The 15,532-nt window shown below is 48.2% G+C and overlaps 1 protein-coding gene across 7 annotated transcripts in view; it reads left to right on the top strand.

Moving 5' to 3' along the window:
* Positions 1 to 548: 548 nt before the first annotated feature.
* Positions 549 to 15,532, top strand: part of LOC140385108 (zinc fingers and homeoboxes protein 1-like) — a 33,028-nt gene continuing 18,044 nt past the window's right edge. For 6 of the 7 annotated variants that reach the window (XR_011933286.1, XR_011933285.1, XM_072466937.1 and 3 more), the window contains exons 1-2: positions 549 to 802; positions 15,088 to 15,305. The gene's annotated coding sequence lies outside the window, so the exon portion shown is untranslated. Of the gene's footprint in view, positions 803 to 12,579; positions 12,706 to 15,087; positions 15,306 to 15,532 lie in introns of those variants that run through there. The other variant, XM_072466935.1, reaches the window with a different exon arrangement.

Raw genomic sequence — 15,532 nt, 5'->3', positions numbered from 1 at the left:
CAGTGCTGTACCGTTGGAAGAAAACTTTAAACAATCCATTATAGCTTTATATTGGTACATGCTTCCATTTAGTGTGATCGCTTCTCGGCCATTTGGCTAATGCCTGGACTGGTATGTCTTGTGTGGAGACCATGAATTGGATTCAATTTGAATTGGGGTTTGGAGCTGGCAAGGACTGCATTGGGGGTTTTTCCCAGTCCACACTGAGCTCTGGCTTTGTAACTCTTGATAAAGAAATAAAACTAATAACAGCAAGGTGAAGCGGTGCTGGCTCTGCAAGAACTGCCCTCTGTGTCTGTGCCCAATCTGCTGCCATCCTTTACCTTTTTCAGGAAGCACATTCCACATCATAACCACAATTAGAAAACGAAGTTAAACGCTGACGGGGATGAGAACCTGGCGGCAGCAGCAGCAGCAGCCTCACCTTGCCGGCCATCTGCGCGTGCGCGCCACCAGTGACTGCACTCCAGCTGGCGTTTTGCGACACGCCTCACGACAAGTAACTTGCTGTGTGATCCAGCTTTTCATCGGTCGTCCCCCGACTTCAATATTTTATTTTCCCGCTTGTCCAGCCGTTCTGCTCGGGTCCGGGGCGGAGAATGTTGCCGGGGAAAAAATAAGCTGGTGGTAAAACAAAAACTGGAAGGCAATCCGGTTTACGGTTGCGTCGCGTTCAGATGACGTCAGGCCGTCTGCACCGCCATCCCTCCCCAGTGAAATCTAAATTAATGAGTGGATTAATTAAAGAGCGGTGTCGAGAAATTGGGAGGACAGTGCGGCCCGGATGGTCTCAGGGAGTTGGGTATGTCAGCTGGCCGAGCGGGAGTAGTTCCGTTGGGTTGAGGAGTGGGGCCGGCGGCGACGGTTGTCTCCATGGGCCGTGAATGTCGGCCCGGCGGCCGCGCTCGGGCTCCGAGTGTTTAAAAGGAGCCGGTGGACCGTTGGTGTGGGGTCAGCAACCGTCACCCCCACCACCCCCTCCTGGGTGGGGGTGGGGGGGGGGGGGGGTACAGTGCGCACGCGCGGCTCATAACACAATAAACACCCCTCCCAAGGGGCTAGCCCCCACCCCCACCACTCCTCCCCGGGCCATGGGGCGAGCCCCCCTCGCTCCCAGGGCCAAGGGAGTGGTTCCACCCCCCATCCTCCCCGAGCCAAGGGAGTGAGGCCCCCCCCCCCCCCCGCCCCCCGGGCCATTGGAGTGAGTCCCCCTCCTCCTCCCCCGGCCATGGGGCGAGCCCCCCTTCTCCCCGGGTCAAGGGAGTGAGTCCCCACCCCACATTTTCCCCGGGCCAAGGGAGTGGTTCCACCCCCCCCCCCCCCCAATTCCCCCGGGCCAAGGGAGTGAGCCCCATAAGACGTAGGAGCGGAAGTAAGGCCATTCGGCCCATCGAGTCCACTCCACCATTCAATCATGGCTGATTTCAACTCCATTTACCCGCTCTCTCTCCATAGCCCTTAATTCCTCGAGAAATCAAGAATTTATTAACTTCTGTCTTAAAGACACTCAACGTCCCGGCCTCCACCGCCCTCTGTGGCAATGAATTCCACAGACCCACCACTCTCTGGCTGAAGAAATTTCTCCTCATCTCTGTTCTAAAGTGACTCCCTTTTATTCTAAGGCTGTGCCCCCGGGTCCTAGTCTCCCCTGCTAATGGAAACAACTTCCCTACATCCACCCTATCTAAGCCATTCATTATCTTGTAAGTTTCTATTAGATCTCCCCTCAACCTCCTAAACTCCAATGAATATAATCCCAGGATCCTCAGACGTTCATCGTATGTTAGGCCTACAATTCCTGGGATTATCCGTGTGAATCTCCGCTGGACCCGCTCCAGTGCCAGTATGTCCTTCCTGAGGTGTGGGGCCCAAAATTGCTCACAGTATTCTAAATGGGGCCTAACTAATGCTTTATAAAGCTTCAGAAGTACATCCCTGCTTTTATATTCCAAGCCTCTTGAGATGAATGACAACATTGCATTTGCTTTCTTAATTACGGACTCAACCTGCAAGTTTACCTTTAGAGAATCCTGGACTAGGACTCCCAAGTCCCTTTGCACTTCAGCATTATGAATTTTGTCACCGTTTAGAAAATAGTCCATGCCTCTATTCTTTTTTCCAAAGTGCAAGACCTTGCACTTGCCCACGTTGAATTTCATCAGCCATTTCTTGGACCACTCTCCTAAACTGTCTAAATCTTTCTGCAGCCTCCCCACCTCCTCCATACTACCTGCCCCTCCACCTATCTTTGTATCATCGGCAAACTTAGCCAGAATGCTCCCAGTCCCGTCATCTAGATCGCTAATATATAAAGAGAACAGCTGTGGCCCCAACACTGAACCCTGCGGGACACCACTCGTCACCGGTTGCCATTCCGAAAATGGCAACTCTCTGCCTTCTGCCTGACAGCCAATCGTCAATCCATGTTAGTACCTTGCCTCGAATACCATATTTTACTCAGCAGTCTCCCGTGAGGCACCTTATCAAAGGCCTTTTGGAAGTCAAGATAGATAACATCCATTGGCTCTCCTTGGTCTAACCTATTTGTTATCTCTTCAAAGAACTCTTAACAGGTTTGTCAGGCACGACCTCCCCTTACTAAATCCATGCTGACTTGTCTTAATCTGACCCTGCACTTCCAAGAATTTAGAAATCTCATCCTTAACAATGGATTCTAGAATCTTGCCAACAACCGAGGTTAGGCTAATTGGCCTATAATTTTCCATCTTTTTCCTTGTTCCCTTCTTGAACAGGGGGGTTACAACAGCGATTTTCCAATCCTCTGGGACTTTCCCTGACTCCAGTGACTTTTGAAAGATCATAACTAACGCCTCCACTATTTCTTCAGCTATCTCCTTTAGAACTCTAGGATGTAGTCCATCTGGGCCCGGAGATTTATCAATTTTTAGACCTCTTAGTTTCTCTAGCACTTTCTCCTTTGTGATGGCTACCATATTCAACTCTGCCCCCTGACTCTCCGGAATTGGTGGGATATTACTCATGTCTTCTACTGTGAAGACTGACGCAAAGTACTTATTTAGTTCCTCAGCTATTTCCTTGTCTCCCATCACAAAATTACCAGCGTCATTTTGGAGTGGCCCAATGTCAACTTTTGCCTCCCGTTTGTTTATAATGTATTTAAAGAAACTTTTACTATCATTCCTAATGTTACTGGCTAGCCTACCTTCATATTTGATCCTCTCTTTCCTTATTTCTCTCTTTGTTATCCTCTGTTTGTTTTTGTAGCCTTCCCAATCTTCTGACTTCCCACTACTCTTTGCCACATTATAGGCTTTCTCTTTTGCTTTGATGCATTCCCTAACTTCCTTTGTCAGCCATGGCTGCCTAATCCCTCCTCTGATAACCTTTCTTTTCTTTGGGATGAACCTCTGCACTGTGTCCTCAATTACTCCCAGAAACTCCTGCCATTGCTGTTCTACTGTCTTTCCCACTAGGCTCTGCTCCCAGTCGATTTTCGTCAGTTCCTCCCTCATGCCCCTGTAGTTACCTTTATTTAACTGTAACACCTTTACATCTGATTCTACCTTCTTTCTTTCAAATTGGAGATTGAATTCGACCATGTTATGATCACTGCCTCCTAAGTGCTCCCTTACTTTAAGATCTTTAATCAAGTCTGGCTCATTACATAACACTAAGTCCAGAATGGCCTGTTCCCTCGTGGGCTCCATCACAAGCTGTTCCAAAAAGCCCTCCTGTAAACATTCAATGAATTCCCTTTCCTTGGGTCCACTGGCAGCATTATTTACCCAGTCCACCTGCATATTGAAGTCCCCCATGATCACTGTGACCTTGCCTTTCTGACATGCACTTTCTATTTCGTGGTGCATTTTGTGCCCCCGGTCCTGACCACTGTTAGGAGGCCTGTACATAACTCCCATTATGGTTTTTTTGCCTTTGTGGTTCCTCAACTCTACCCACACAGACTCCACATCATCTGACCCTATGTCATTTAGTGCTATTGATTTAATTTCATTCCTAATTAACAAGGCAACCCCGCCCCCTCTGCCCCCCCCCCCCCCCATCCACCCCGGGCCAAGGGAGTGAGCCCCCCCCCCCCCCATCCTCCCCGGGCCAATGGAGTGAGCCCCCCCCCCCATCCTCCCCGGGCCAATGGAGTGAGCCCACCCTCCCCTTGCCCATTCTCCCTGGGCCAAGGGTACAAGCTCCCCCCCGCACCCCCTCCAATCCTTCCTGGGCCATGGGGAGAGCACCCCCCCCCCTTCACTGCCCCTTCCAGCAGGATAACCATGGTGGGGAGGGGAGATTTTTTTTCTCCTTGAAAGTATTGAGTACACCAGTGTGATCGGCTTAATTTTCCTTCTAGCTGAGCTGGGGGGAGTCAAGGGTGACGATGTGATTTGAGATGGTTTTCTGAAAGAGCTTGATTAAGCACAGTGGGTCAAATAGATTCCTTTTCGATAGATTTCTGGAAGCCAGTGGCAATATCAATGGATTTCTGGATGTTGGTTAATGGTAAGGTCGATCGATTTCTGGATGCTGGTTAATGGTAAGGTCGATTGACTTCTAGATGTTGGTTAATGGCGAGGCCGATCGACTTCTGGGTGCTGGCTGATGGCGAGGTGGATCGACTTCTGGATGTTGGTTAATGGCGAGGCCGATCGACTTCTAGATGCTGGTTAATGGCGAGGTTGATCGATTTCTAGATGCTGGTTAATGGCGAGGTTGATCAATTTCTAGATGCTAGTTAATGGCGAGGTCGATCGACTTCTGGATGCTGGTTAATGGCGAGGTCGATCGACTTCTAGATGCTGGTTAATGACGAGGTCGATCGACTTCTAGATGCTGGTTAATGGCGAGGTCGATCGATTTCTAGATGCTGGTTAATGGCGAGGTTGATCGATTTCTAGATGCTGGTTAATGGCGAGGTCGATCGACTTCTGGATGCTGGTTAATGGCGAGGTCGATCGACTTCTAGATGCTGGTTAATGACGAGGTCGATCGACTTCTAGATGCTGGTTAATGGCGAGGTCGATCGATTTCTGGATGCTGGTTAATGGCGAGGTCGATCGACTTCTAGATGCTGGTTAATGGCGAGGTCGATCGACTTCTGGATGTTGGTTAATGGCGAGGCCGATCGACTTCTGGATGTTGGTTAATGGCGAGGTTGATCGATTTCTGGATGCTAGTTAATGGCGCGGCCGATCGACTTCTGGATGCTGGTTAATGGCGAGGCCGATCGACTTCTAGATGCTGGTTAATGGCGAGGTCGATTGATTTCTGGATGCTAGTTAATGGCGAGGTCGATTGATTTCTGGATGCTAGTTAATGGTAAGGTCGATCGACTTCTGGATGCTGGTTAATGGCGAGGTCGATCGACGTCTGGATGCTGGTTAATGGCGACGCCGATCGACTTCTAGATGCTGGTTAATGGCGAGGTCGATTGATTTCTGGATGCTAGTTAATGGTAAGGTCGATCGACTTCTGGATGCTGGTTAATGGCGAGGCCGATCGACTTCTAGATGCTGGTTAATGGCGAGGTCGATCGACTTCTGGATGTTGGTTAATGGCGAGGCCGATCGACTTCTAGATGCTGGTTAATGGCGAGGCCGATCGACTTCTGGATGTTGGTTAATGGCGAGGCCGATCGACTTCTAGATGCTGGTTAATGGCGAGGTCGATCGACTTCTGGATGTTGGTTAATGGCGAGGCCGATCGACTTCTGGATGTTGGTTAATGGCGAGGCCGATCGACTTCTGGATGTTGGTTAATGGCGAGGCCGATCGACTTCTAGATGCTGGTTAATGGCGAGGCCGATCGACTTCTGGATGTTGGTTAATGGCGAGGCCGATCGACTTCTAGATGCTGGTTAATGGCGAGGTCGATCGACTTCTGGATGTTGGTTAATGGCGAGGCTGATCGACTTCTGGATGTTGGTTAATGGCGAGGCCGATCGACTTCTAGATGCTGGTAAATGGCGAGGCCGATCGACTTCTAGATGCTGGTTAATGGCGAGGCCGATCGACTTCTAGATGCTGGTTAATGGCGAGGTTGATCGACTTCTAGATGCTGGTTAATGACGAGGTCGATCGACTTCCAGATGCTGGTTAATGGCGAGGTCGATCGATTTCTAGATGCTGGTTAATGGCGAGGTTGATCGATTTCTAGATGCTGGTTAATGGCGAGGTCGATCGATTTCTGGATGCTGGTTAATGGCGAGGTCGATCGACTTCTAGATGCTGGTTAATGGCGAGGTCGATCGACTTCTGGATGTTGGTTAATGGCGAGGCCGATCGACTTCTGGATGTTGGTTAATGGCGAGGTCGATCGACTTCTGGATGCTGGTTAATGGCGAGGCCGATCGACTTCTAGATGCTGGTTAATGGCGAGGTCGATTGATTTCTGGATGCTAGTTAATGGCGAGGTCGATTGATTTCTGGATGCTAGTTAATTGTAAGGTCGATCGACTTTGGATGCTGGTTAATGGCGACGCCGATCGACTTCTAGATGCTGGTTAATGGCGAGGTCGATTGATTTCTGGATGCTAGTTAATGGTAAGGCCGATCGACTTCTAGATGCTAGTTAATGGTAAGGTCGATCGACTTCTGGATGTTGGTTAATGGCGAGGTCGATCGACTTCTGGATGCTGGTTAATGGCGACGCCGATCGACTTCTAGATGCTGGTTAATGGCGAGGTCGATTGATTTCTGGATGCTAGTTAATGGTAAGGACGATCGACTTCTGGATGCTGGTTAATGGCGAGGCCGATCGACTTCTGGATGTTGGTTAATGGCGAGGCCGATCGACTTCTGGATGTTGGTTAATGGCGAGGCCGATCGACTTCTGGATGTTGGTTAATGGCGAGGCCGATCGACTTCTAGATGCTGGTTAATGGCGAGGTCGATCGACTTCTGGATGTTGGTTAATGGCGAGGCTGATCGACTTCTGGATGTTGGTTAATGGCGAGGCCGATCGACTTCTAGATGCTGGTTAATGGCGAGGTCGATCGACTTCTGGATGTTGGTTAATGGCGAGGCCGATCGACTTCTAGATGCTGGTTAATGGCGAGGTTGATCGATTTCTAGATGCTGGTTAATGGCGAGGTTGATCGATTTCTAGATGCTGGTTAATGGCGAGGTCGATCGACTTCTGGATGCTGGTTAATGGCGAGGTCGATCGACTTCTAGATGCTGGTTAATGACGAGGTCGATCGACTTCTAGATGCTGGTTAATGGCGAGGTCGATCGATTTCTGGATGCTGGTTAATGGCGAGGTCGATCGACTTCTAGATGCTGGTTAATGGCGAGGTCGATCGACTTCTGGATGTTGGTTAATGGCGAGGCCGATCGACTTCTGGATGTTGGTTAATGGCGAGGTTGATCGATTTCTGGATGCTAGTTAATGGCGCGGCCGATCGACTTCTGGATGCTGGTTAATGGCGAGGCCGATCGACTTCTAGATGCTGGTTAATGGCGAGGTCGATTGATTTCTGGATGCTGGTTAATGGCGAGGTCGATTGATTTCTGGATGCTAGTTAATGGTAAGGTCGATCGACTTCTGGATGCTGGTTAATGGCGACGCCGATCGACTTCTAGATGCTGGTTAATGGAGAGGTCGATTGATTTCTGGATGCTAGTTAATGGTAAGGCCGATCGACTTCTAGATGCTAGTTAATGGTAAGGTCGATCGACTTCTGGATGTTGGTTAATGGCGAGGTCGATCGACTTCTGGATGCTGGTTAATGGCGACGCCGATCGACTTCTAGATGCTGGTTAATGGCGAGGTCGATTGATTTCTGGATGCTAGTTAATGGTAAGGTCGATCGACTTCTGGATGCTGGTTAATGGCGAGGCCGATCGACTTCTGGATGTTGGTTAATGGCGAGGCCGATCGACTTCTGGATGTTGGTTAATGGCGAGGCCGATCGACTTCTAGATGCTGGTTAATGGCGAGGTCGATCGACTTCTGGATGCTGGTTAATGGCGAGGTCGATCGACTTCTAGATGCTGGTTAATGACGAGGTCGATCGACTTCTAGATGCTGGTTAATGGCGAGGTCGATCGATTTCTGGATGCTGGTTAATGGCGAGGTCGATCGACTTCTAGATGCTGGTTAATGGCGAGGTCGATCGACTTCTGGATGTTGGTTAATGGCGAGGCCGATCGACTTCTGGATGTTGGTTAATGGCGAGGTTGATCGATTTCTGGATGCTAGTTAATGGCGCGGCCGATCGACTTCTGGATGCTGGTTAATGGCGAGGCCGATCGACTTCTAGATGCTGGTTAATGGCGAGGTCGATTGATTTCTGGATGCTAGTTAATGGCGAGGTCGATTGATTTCTGGATGCTAGTTAATGGTAAGGTCGATCGACTTCTGGATGCTGGTTAATGGCGAGGTCGATCGACGTCTGGATGCTGGTTAATGGCGACGCCGATCGACTTCTAGATGCTGGTTAATGGCGAGGTCGATTGATTTCTGGATGCTAGTTAATGGTAAGGTCGATCGACTTCTGGATGCTGGTTAATGGCGAGGCCGATCGACTTCTAGATGCTGGTTAATGGCGAGGTCGATCGACTTCTGGATGTTGGTTAATGGCGAGGCCGATCGACTTCTAGATGCTGGTTAATGGCGAGGCCGATCGACTTCTGGATGTTGGTTAATGGCGAGGCCGATCGACTTCTAGATGCTGGTTAATGGCGAGGTCGATCGACTTCTGGATGTTGGTTAATGGCGAGGCCGATCGACTTCTGGATGTTGGTTAATGGCGAGGCCGATCGACTTCTGGATGTTGGTTAATGGCGAGGCCGATCGACTTCTAGATGCTGGTTAATGGCGAGGCCGATCGACTTCTGGATGTTGGTTAATGGCGAGGCCGATCGACTTCTAGATGCTGGTTAATGGCGAGGTCGATCGACTTCTGGATGTTGGTTAATGGCGAGGCTGATCGACTTCTGGATGTTGGTTAATGGCGAGGCCGATCGACTTCTAGATGCTGGTAAATGGCGAGGCCGATCGACTTCTAGATGCTGGTTAATGGCGAGGCCGATCGACTTCTAGATGCTGGTTAATGGCGAGGTTGATCGACTTCTAGATGCTGGTTAATGACGAGGTCGATCGACTTCCAGATGCTGGTTAATGGCGAGGTCGATCGATTTCTAGATGCTGGTTAATGGCGAGGTTGATCGATTTCTAGATGCTGGTTAATGGCGAGGTCGATCGATTTCTGGATGCTGGTTAATGGCGAGGTCGATCGACTTCTAGATGCTGGTTAATGGCGAGGTCGATCGACTTCTGGATGTTGGTTAATGGCGAGGCCGATCGACTTCTGGATGTTGGTTAATGGCGAGGTCGATCGACTTCTGGATGCTGGTTAATGGCGAGGTCGATTGATTTCTGGATGCTAGTTAATGGCGAGGTCGATTGATTTCTGGATGCTAGTTAATTGTAAGGTCGATCGACTTCTGGATGCTGGTTAATGGCGACGCCGATCGACTTCTAGATGCTGGTTAATGGCGAGGTCGATTGATTTCTGGATGCTAGTTAATGGTAAGGCCGATCGACTTCTAGATGCTAGTTAATGGTAAGGTCGATCGACTTCTGGATGTTGGTTAATGGCGAGGTCGATCGACTTCTGGATGCTGGTTAATGGCGACGCCGATCGACTTCTAGATGCTGGTTAATGGCGAGGTCGATTGATTTCTGGATGCTAGTTAATGGTAAGGACGATCGACTTCTGGATGCTGGTTAATGGCGAGGCCGATCGACTTCTGGATGTTGGTTAATGGCGAGGCCGATCGACTTCTGGATGTTGGTTAATGGCGAGGCCGATCGACTTCTGGATGTTGGTTAATGGCGAGGCCGATCGACTTCTAGATGCTGGTTAATGGCGAGGTCGATCGACTTCTGGATGTTGGTTAATGGCGAGGCTGATCGACTTCTGGATGTTGGTTAATGGCGAGGCCGATCGACTTCTAGATGCTGGTTAATGGCGAGGTCGATCGACTTCTGGATGTTGGTTAATGGCGAGGCCGATCGACTTCTAGATGCTGGTTAATGGCGAGGTTGATCGATTTCTAGATGCTGGTTAATGGCGAGGTTGATCGATTTCTAGATGCTGGTTAATGGCGAGGTCGATCGACTTCTGGATGCTGGTTAATGGCGAGGTCGATCGACTTCTAGATGCTGGTTAATGACGAGGTCGATCGACTTCTAGATGCTGGTTAATGGCGAGGTCGATCGATTTCTGGATGCTGGTTAATGGCGAGGTCGATCGACTTCTAGATGCTGGTTAATGGCGAGGTCGATCGACTTCTGGATGTTGGTTAATGGCGAGGCCGATCGACTTCTGGATGTTGGTTAATGGCGAGGTTGATCGATTTCTGGATGCTAGTTAATGGCGCGGCCGATCGACTTCTGGATGCTGGTTAATGGCGAGGCCGATCGACTTCTAGATGCTGGTTAATGGCGAGGTCGATTGATTTCTGGATGCTGGTTAATGGCGAGGTCGATTGATTTCTGGATGCTAGTTAATGGTAAGGTCGATCGACTTCTGGATGCTGGTTAATGGCGACGCCGATCGACTTCTAGATGCTGGTTAATGGAGAGGTCGATTGATTTCTGGATGCTAGTTAATGGTAAGGCCGATCGACTTCTAGATGCTAGTTAATGGTAAGGTCGATCGACACATGGATGTTGGTTAATGGCGAGGTCGATCGACTTCTGGATGCTGGTTAATGGCGACGCCGATCGACTTCTAGATGCTGGTTAATGGCGAGGTCGATTGATTTCTGGATGCTAGTTAATGGTAAGGTCGATCGACTTCTGGATGCTGGTTAATGGCGAGGCCGATCGACTTCTGGATGTTGGTTAATGGCGAGGCCGATCGACTTCTGGATGTTGGTTAATGGCGAGGCCGATCGACTTCTAGATGCTGGTTAATGGCGATGTCGATCGACTTCTGGATGTTGGTTAATGGCGAGGCTGATCGACTTCTGGATGTTGGTTAATGGCGAGGCCGATCGACTTCTAGATGCTGGTTAATGGCGAGGTCGATCGACTTCTAGATGCTGGTTAATGACGAGGTCGATCGACTTCCAGATGCTGGTTAATGGCGAGGTCGATCGATTTCTAGATGCTGGTTAATGGCGAGGTCGATCGACTTCTGGATGCTGGTTAATGGCGAGGTCGATCGACTTCTGGATGCTAGTTAATAGCAAGGTCGATCGACTTCTGGATGTTGGTTAATGGCGAGGCCGATCGACTTCTAGATGCTGGTTAATGGCGAGGTCGATCGACTTCTAGATGCTGGTTAATGGCGAGGTCGATTGATTTCTGGATGCTAGTTAATGGTAAGGTCGATCGACTTCTGGATGCTGGTTAATGGCGACGCCGATCGACTTCTAGATGCTGGTTAATGGCGAGGTAGATTGATTTCTGGATGCTAGTTAATGGTAAGGCCGATCGACTTCTAGATGCTAGTTAATGGTAAGGTCGATCGACTTCTGGATGTTGGTTAATGGCGAGGTCGATCGACTTCTGGATGCTGGTTAATGGCGACGCCGATCGACTTCTAGATGCTGGTTAATGGCGAGGTCGATTGATTTCTGGATGCTAGTTAATGGTAAGGTCGATCGACTTCTGGATGCTGGTTAATGGCGAGGCCGATCGACTTCTAGATGCTGGTTAATGGCGAGGTCGATCGACTTCTGGATGCTGGTTAATGGCGAGGTTGATCGATTTCTGGATGTTGGTTAGTGGTAAGGTCGATCGATTTCTGGATGCTGGTTAATGGTAAGGTCGATTGACTTCTAGATGTTGGTTAATGGCGAGGCCGATCGACTTCTGGGTGCTGGCTGATGGCGAGGTGGATCGACTTCTAGATGTTGGTTAATGGCGAGGCCGATCGACTTCTGGGTGCTGGCTGATGGCGAGGTCGATCGACTTCTGGATGCTGGCTGATGGCGAGGTGGATCGACTTCTGCATGCTGGTTAATGGCGAAGCCGATCGACTTCTGCATGCTGGTTAATGGCGAGGTCGATCGACTTCTGCATGCTGGTTAATGGCGAGGTCGATGTAGACGGGCAGTAACAGAACCAGAGACTAAGATATATTTGGTGAAGGAATGTTATTTTAAATTTCACTCCCAATCTAGCCATGGCAAGCAAATAATGCATCACACCTGAATGTGAAGTGACAAAACAATTTTGTGTCTATTTCCTTAGTTACTTTCGTCCTCATCCAGCGCCTTGCACTATCTTTATGTACTCTATTATATCTTTAATTCACATTCATATGTTTTTGTTCCTTTTCCAGAGTGTCTACTTTTCCCTTATCCTACAATTCTGTATAAATTTACTCTTCTCTGGCTGTTGTTTGCTTTCTGTCCTTTTTTTATGTTTGCAAGATTAATTCCTCTTCTTGAATGTTGGAAATTATACTCGGCGGGGGGGGGGGGGCTGCGGTTAGCAGCTGGGTAGGGGAGCGGCTGGGTGGTGTGATGTTAAGAGAGTCGGTGCACTAGCAGGAGCCAGGGCAAAGCAAGTAATGTGGGTTGGGATTAGACAAGCGGAAAATCCATCTGCTGGGACTGGCTTAGGAGGCAGAACGTCAGCATTAGTCAGAACTCAGTAAAGTACTGAAAGCAGCAGTGAAAACCCACAACTAGTGAACATGGCTTTGAAATGAGGGAGAGCGAGCAACATTAACCTTGACTTGGGAAATAGCAGGTACTTGGGAGGAGCTTTTTTTAATCTCACAATCTTTTAAGTGCTTTTTATCCTTTTCGAAGCTGGCCAAAAAGATTGGCAAACTAATGAAACTGCCAGGAAAACCAAAAGTGAAAATTCAATCAATTCTCTAAATACGAAATGGCTTATTTTGAGAGCCAGCAAGAATCTTGCAATAGTTCAGAGACTTTAAAGCATTATCCTGTGACTCCTACTTTTAAAAATAATTAATTTTGCCTTGCCCTTGGCGTAAGTTGTACGTTTGGTATATTTTGTTGAACGCTTGTTGCTCTGCCCCTGTTAATTTTATTTTTGAGGGCGGCACGGTGACGCAGCGGTTAGCACTGCTGTCTCACGGCGCCAAGGACCCGGCCCCAGGCCACTGTCCGTGTGGAGTTTGCACATTCTCCCCATGTCAGTGTAGGTCTCGCCCCCACAACCCAAAGATGTGTAGGGCAGGTTGTTTGACCATGCTAAATTGCCCCTTGGGTAGAAAACAGATAATTGGGTACTCTAAATTTATTTTTAAAAATATGTTTTTGAACAGGCGTGTGGTGAGAATTGACTTGGATTGCTGGTATTTTAGTTATTGCTGGTTGTGCTTTTCATTCCATCAAAAAGAATTTCCAGCTTGAAAGGGCAGCCAAATGTTCCCCCCTCCCCCATCTGAACAAAATGTTGACTTTCACCATGTAAGTGTAAAATCTGACAGGGGTTGTATCTCATTGTGATCGTGTCACTTTCAATATAGCCGCGGTCTAATGGCTAGATTAACTGTACATTTTTGTTGTACAAATGTACCTCCGGGAAGTGAACATGAAATGTGACAGTGCCCTCAAAACATACTGGGAGCAATTGATTAAGATCTGGTTGAAGTGGTTGTACTATAGTAGCTGGTTTGACTCACCGCTTCAGGGTAATGCTGATTCTAAACTGGCTGCCTGCTCGTGTGTGCCAGACTGAATTCAGACATGTCGGTAAATGTCAGAGAATGCCTTTCTACGGACTTTGAACTTGGAGCTTTATTTTGTAAGGGTGCCAATTATTCTTGCCTAAAGTGCAAGAATATTTTCTCAAATTGAAACGGTAACCCTGATTCTAACTCTGGGCGAGAACCAGCGGCGGGGGTGGGGTCAAAGCAGGCTCCATTCCAGGGCCTCATTGCATAGGTCCCATCACTTTCCCACTGGAAGCTGGAGGGAGGACGGGAAGGAGCGGAATCTCGCCTGGCAGGATACCACCACCGGGGCAGATGTACCTGTCGGCAAACTGGAAAGGGGGGGGGTGTTGGGAGAGCCTAGTGGTCAGATAAAGCAACAATTTCGACCCCTTCTGGTCCTGACTCCTCTTCCTGCCTGTGTGACTAATTGATGGGAAAGCCATGCAGACCTCGATTTGAAATAGCTGTTGAGCCCTGACTATGACACCTGAACTCGCTGCATATCTCCCTGCTCTCAGAAGACCAGGTTAAACTTGCATAAAGGCAGCAGGATTTGGGAGAATAAGCCGTACTTGTGATTTTGACTGCCTGTCCATTTTGTAAGAGGCGTATGTGCGTATAGTACCTGAACCGTGATGCTCATGATCTATATTTAGATATACCCTTCATACGCCGAGGGCAATTGAAAGTGCTCTGTTTTGAAATGGTAGTTATGACTTGACTGTCGGACCTCTCATCCATTTCCACCTTGGAAGTGTATGTCCTCTTGGCAAATGACCAAAGTTGCAGGATTGAAATTGAGAGCTAAGTCTCCTGCAGTGCTGTTAACTCTGGATGCACGATGTACTAGTCTGAGAGAGTAAACTACCTTCTCCCCACTACCACAACCATGATGTGGTTTTGACAGTAAGAGCACTGTACTATACTTTCCAAATTAAAATAGCCGTGTTTCACTCTTCGTCAGATAGTGTTTTCCCGTTTTGCCAAGTTTCTAAAGTCGAGAAAATAGTTTGTAGGGGAAACTGTGGAATACAGAATATATTCCAATGCTGGTGAAGAATTTAACAATTTGTGAGTTATCTGTTTTTCTGACATTTGGAGCTCTGATGACTCACTGGTGTATAATGTTCTTGAGTAAAAATTTGTTGTTCTGAATTTTGAAGTTCCGTCGAGTTTTTACATTTGCACAAATCACAACCGTGTAACTAAAAAAATAACTTACATTTTTAATTAAAAACTCATAAGGAAGGTACTTTTGTACTTCTCAGTGAGCTGTTTCTGGTCTTGTTCAGAAGCGCATTGCCTCATTTTGAATTCTTCTTAGTCAATGCATTGAATTCACAAGTTAGTTTTAGTTCCAAATGAGGATGATATACAATTGAGAAGGAGCTGGAAGTAGTTCTACCTCTTGTGACATGAGTAAATCTTCTTTTCATTGACAGGATGTGGGTGTTACTGGGAAGGTCAGCATTTATCGCACATCCCTAATTGTCGTTGAAGAGGTGCAGGTGTGCCGCATTCTTGACAACTGCGTGACTTACAAGGCCATTTCGGGGGGGCTTTTACAAGTTGACCACATTGCCGTGGGTCTGGACTCGCGCACAGGCTGGACCGAGTAAAGACAACAGATTTCTTTCCTTGACGAATGTTACTGAACCAGGTGAGTTTTTAACGTCAGTCTGGTAGTTTTGTGATCACCATTACTGATGCTAGATTTTTATTCAGATTTATTTAGTTACTCAATTAACAATTTAAATTCCCACCAGACCTATGGTGGTATTTGACCTCACCTCTGCAGATCATTAGGCCAACTCTCTGGACTAAAAGTCCAATAACAGTTGAAAGATGTGGAACTGAAGGTTTAAAACAGGAAAGAAAGTCAAAATA

The sequence above is a fragment of the Scyliorhinus torazame genome, chromosome 11 (assembly GCF_047496885.1).
Source record: "Scyliorhinus torazame isolate Kashiwa2021f chromosome 11, sScyTor2.1, whole genome shotgun sequence".
Taxonomy (NCBI): Eukaryota; Metazoa; Chordata; class Chondrichthyes; order Carcharhiniformes; family Scyliorhinidae; genus Scyliorhinus; species Scyliorhinus torazame.
This window is presented reverse-complemented; position numbering and strand designations above follow the sequence as displayed.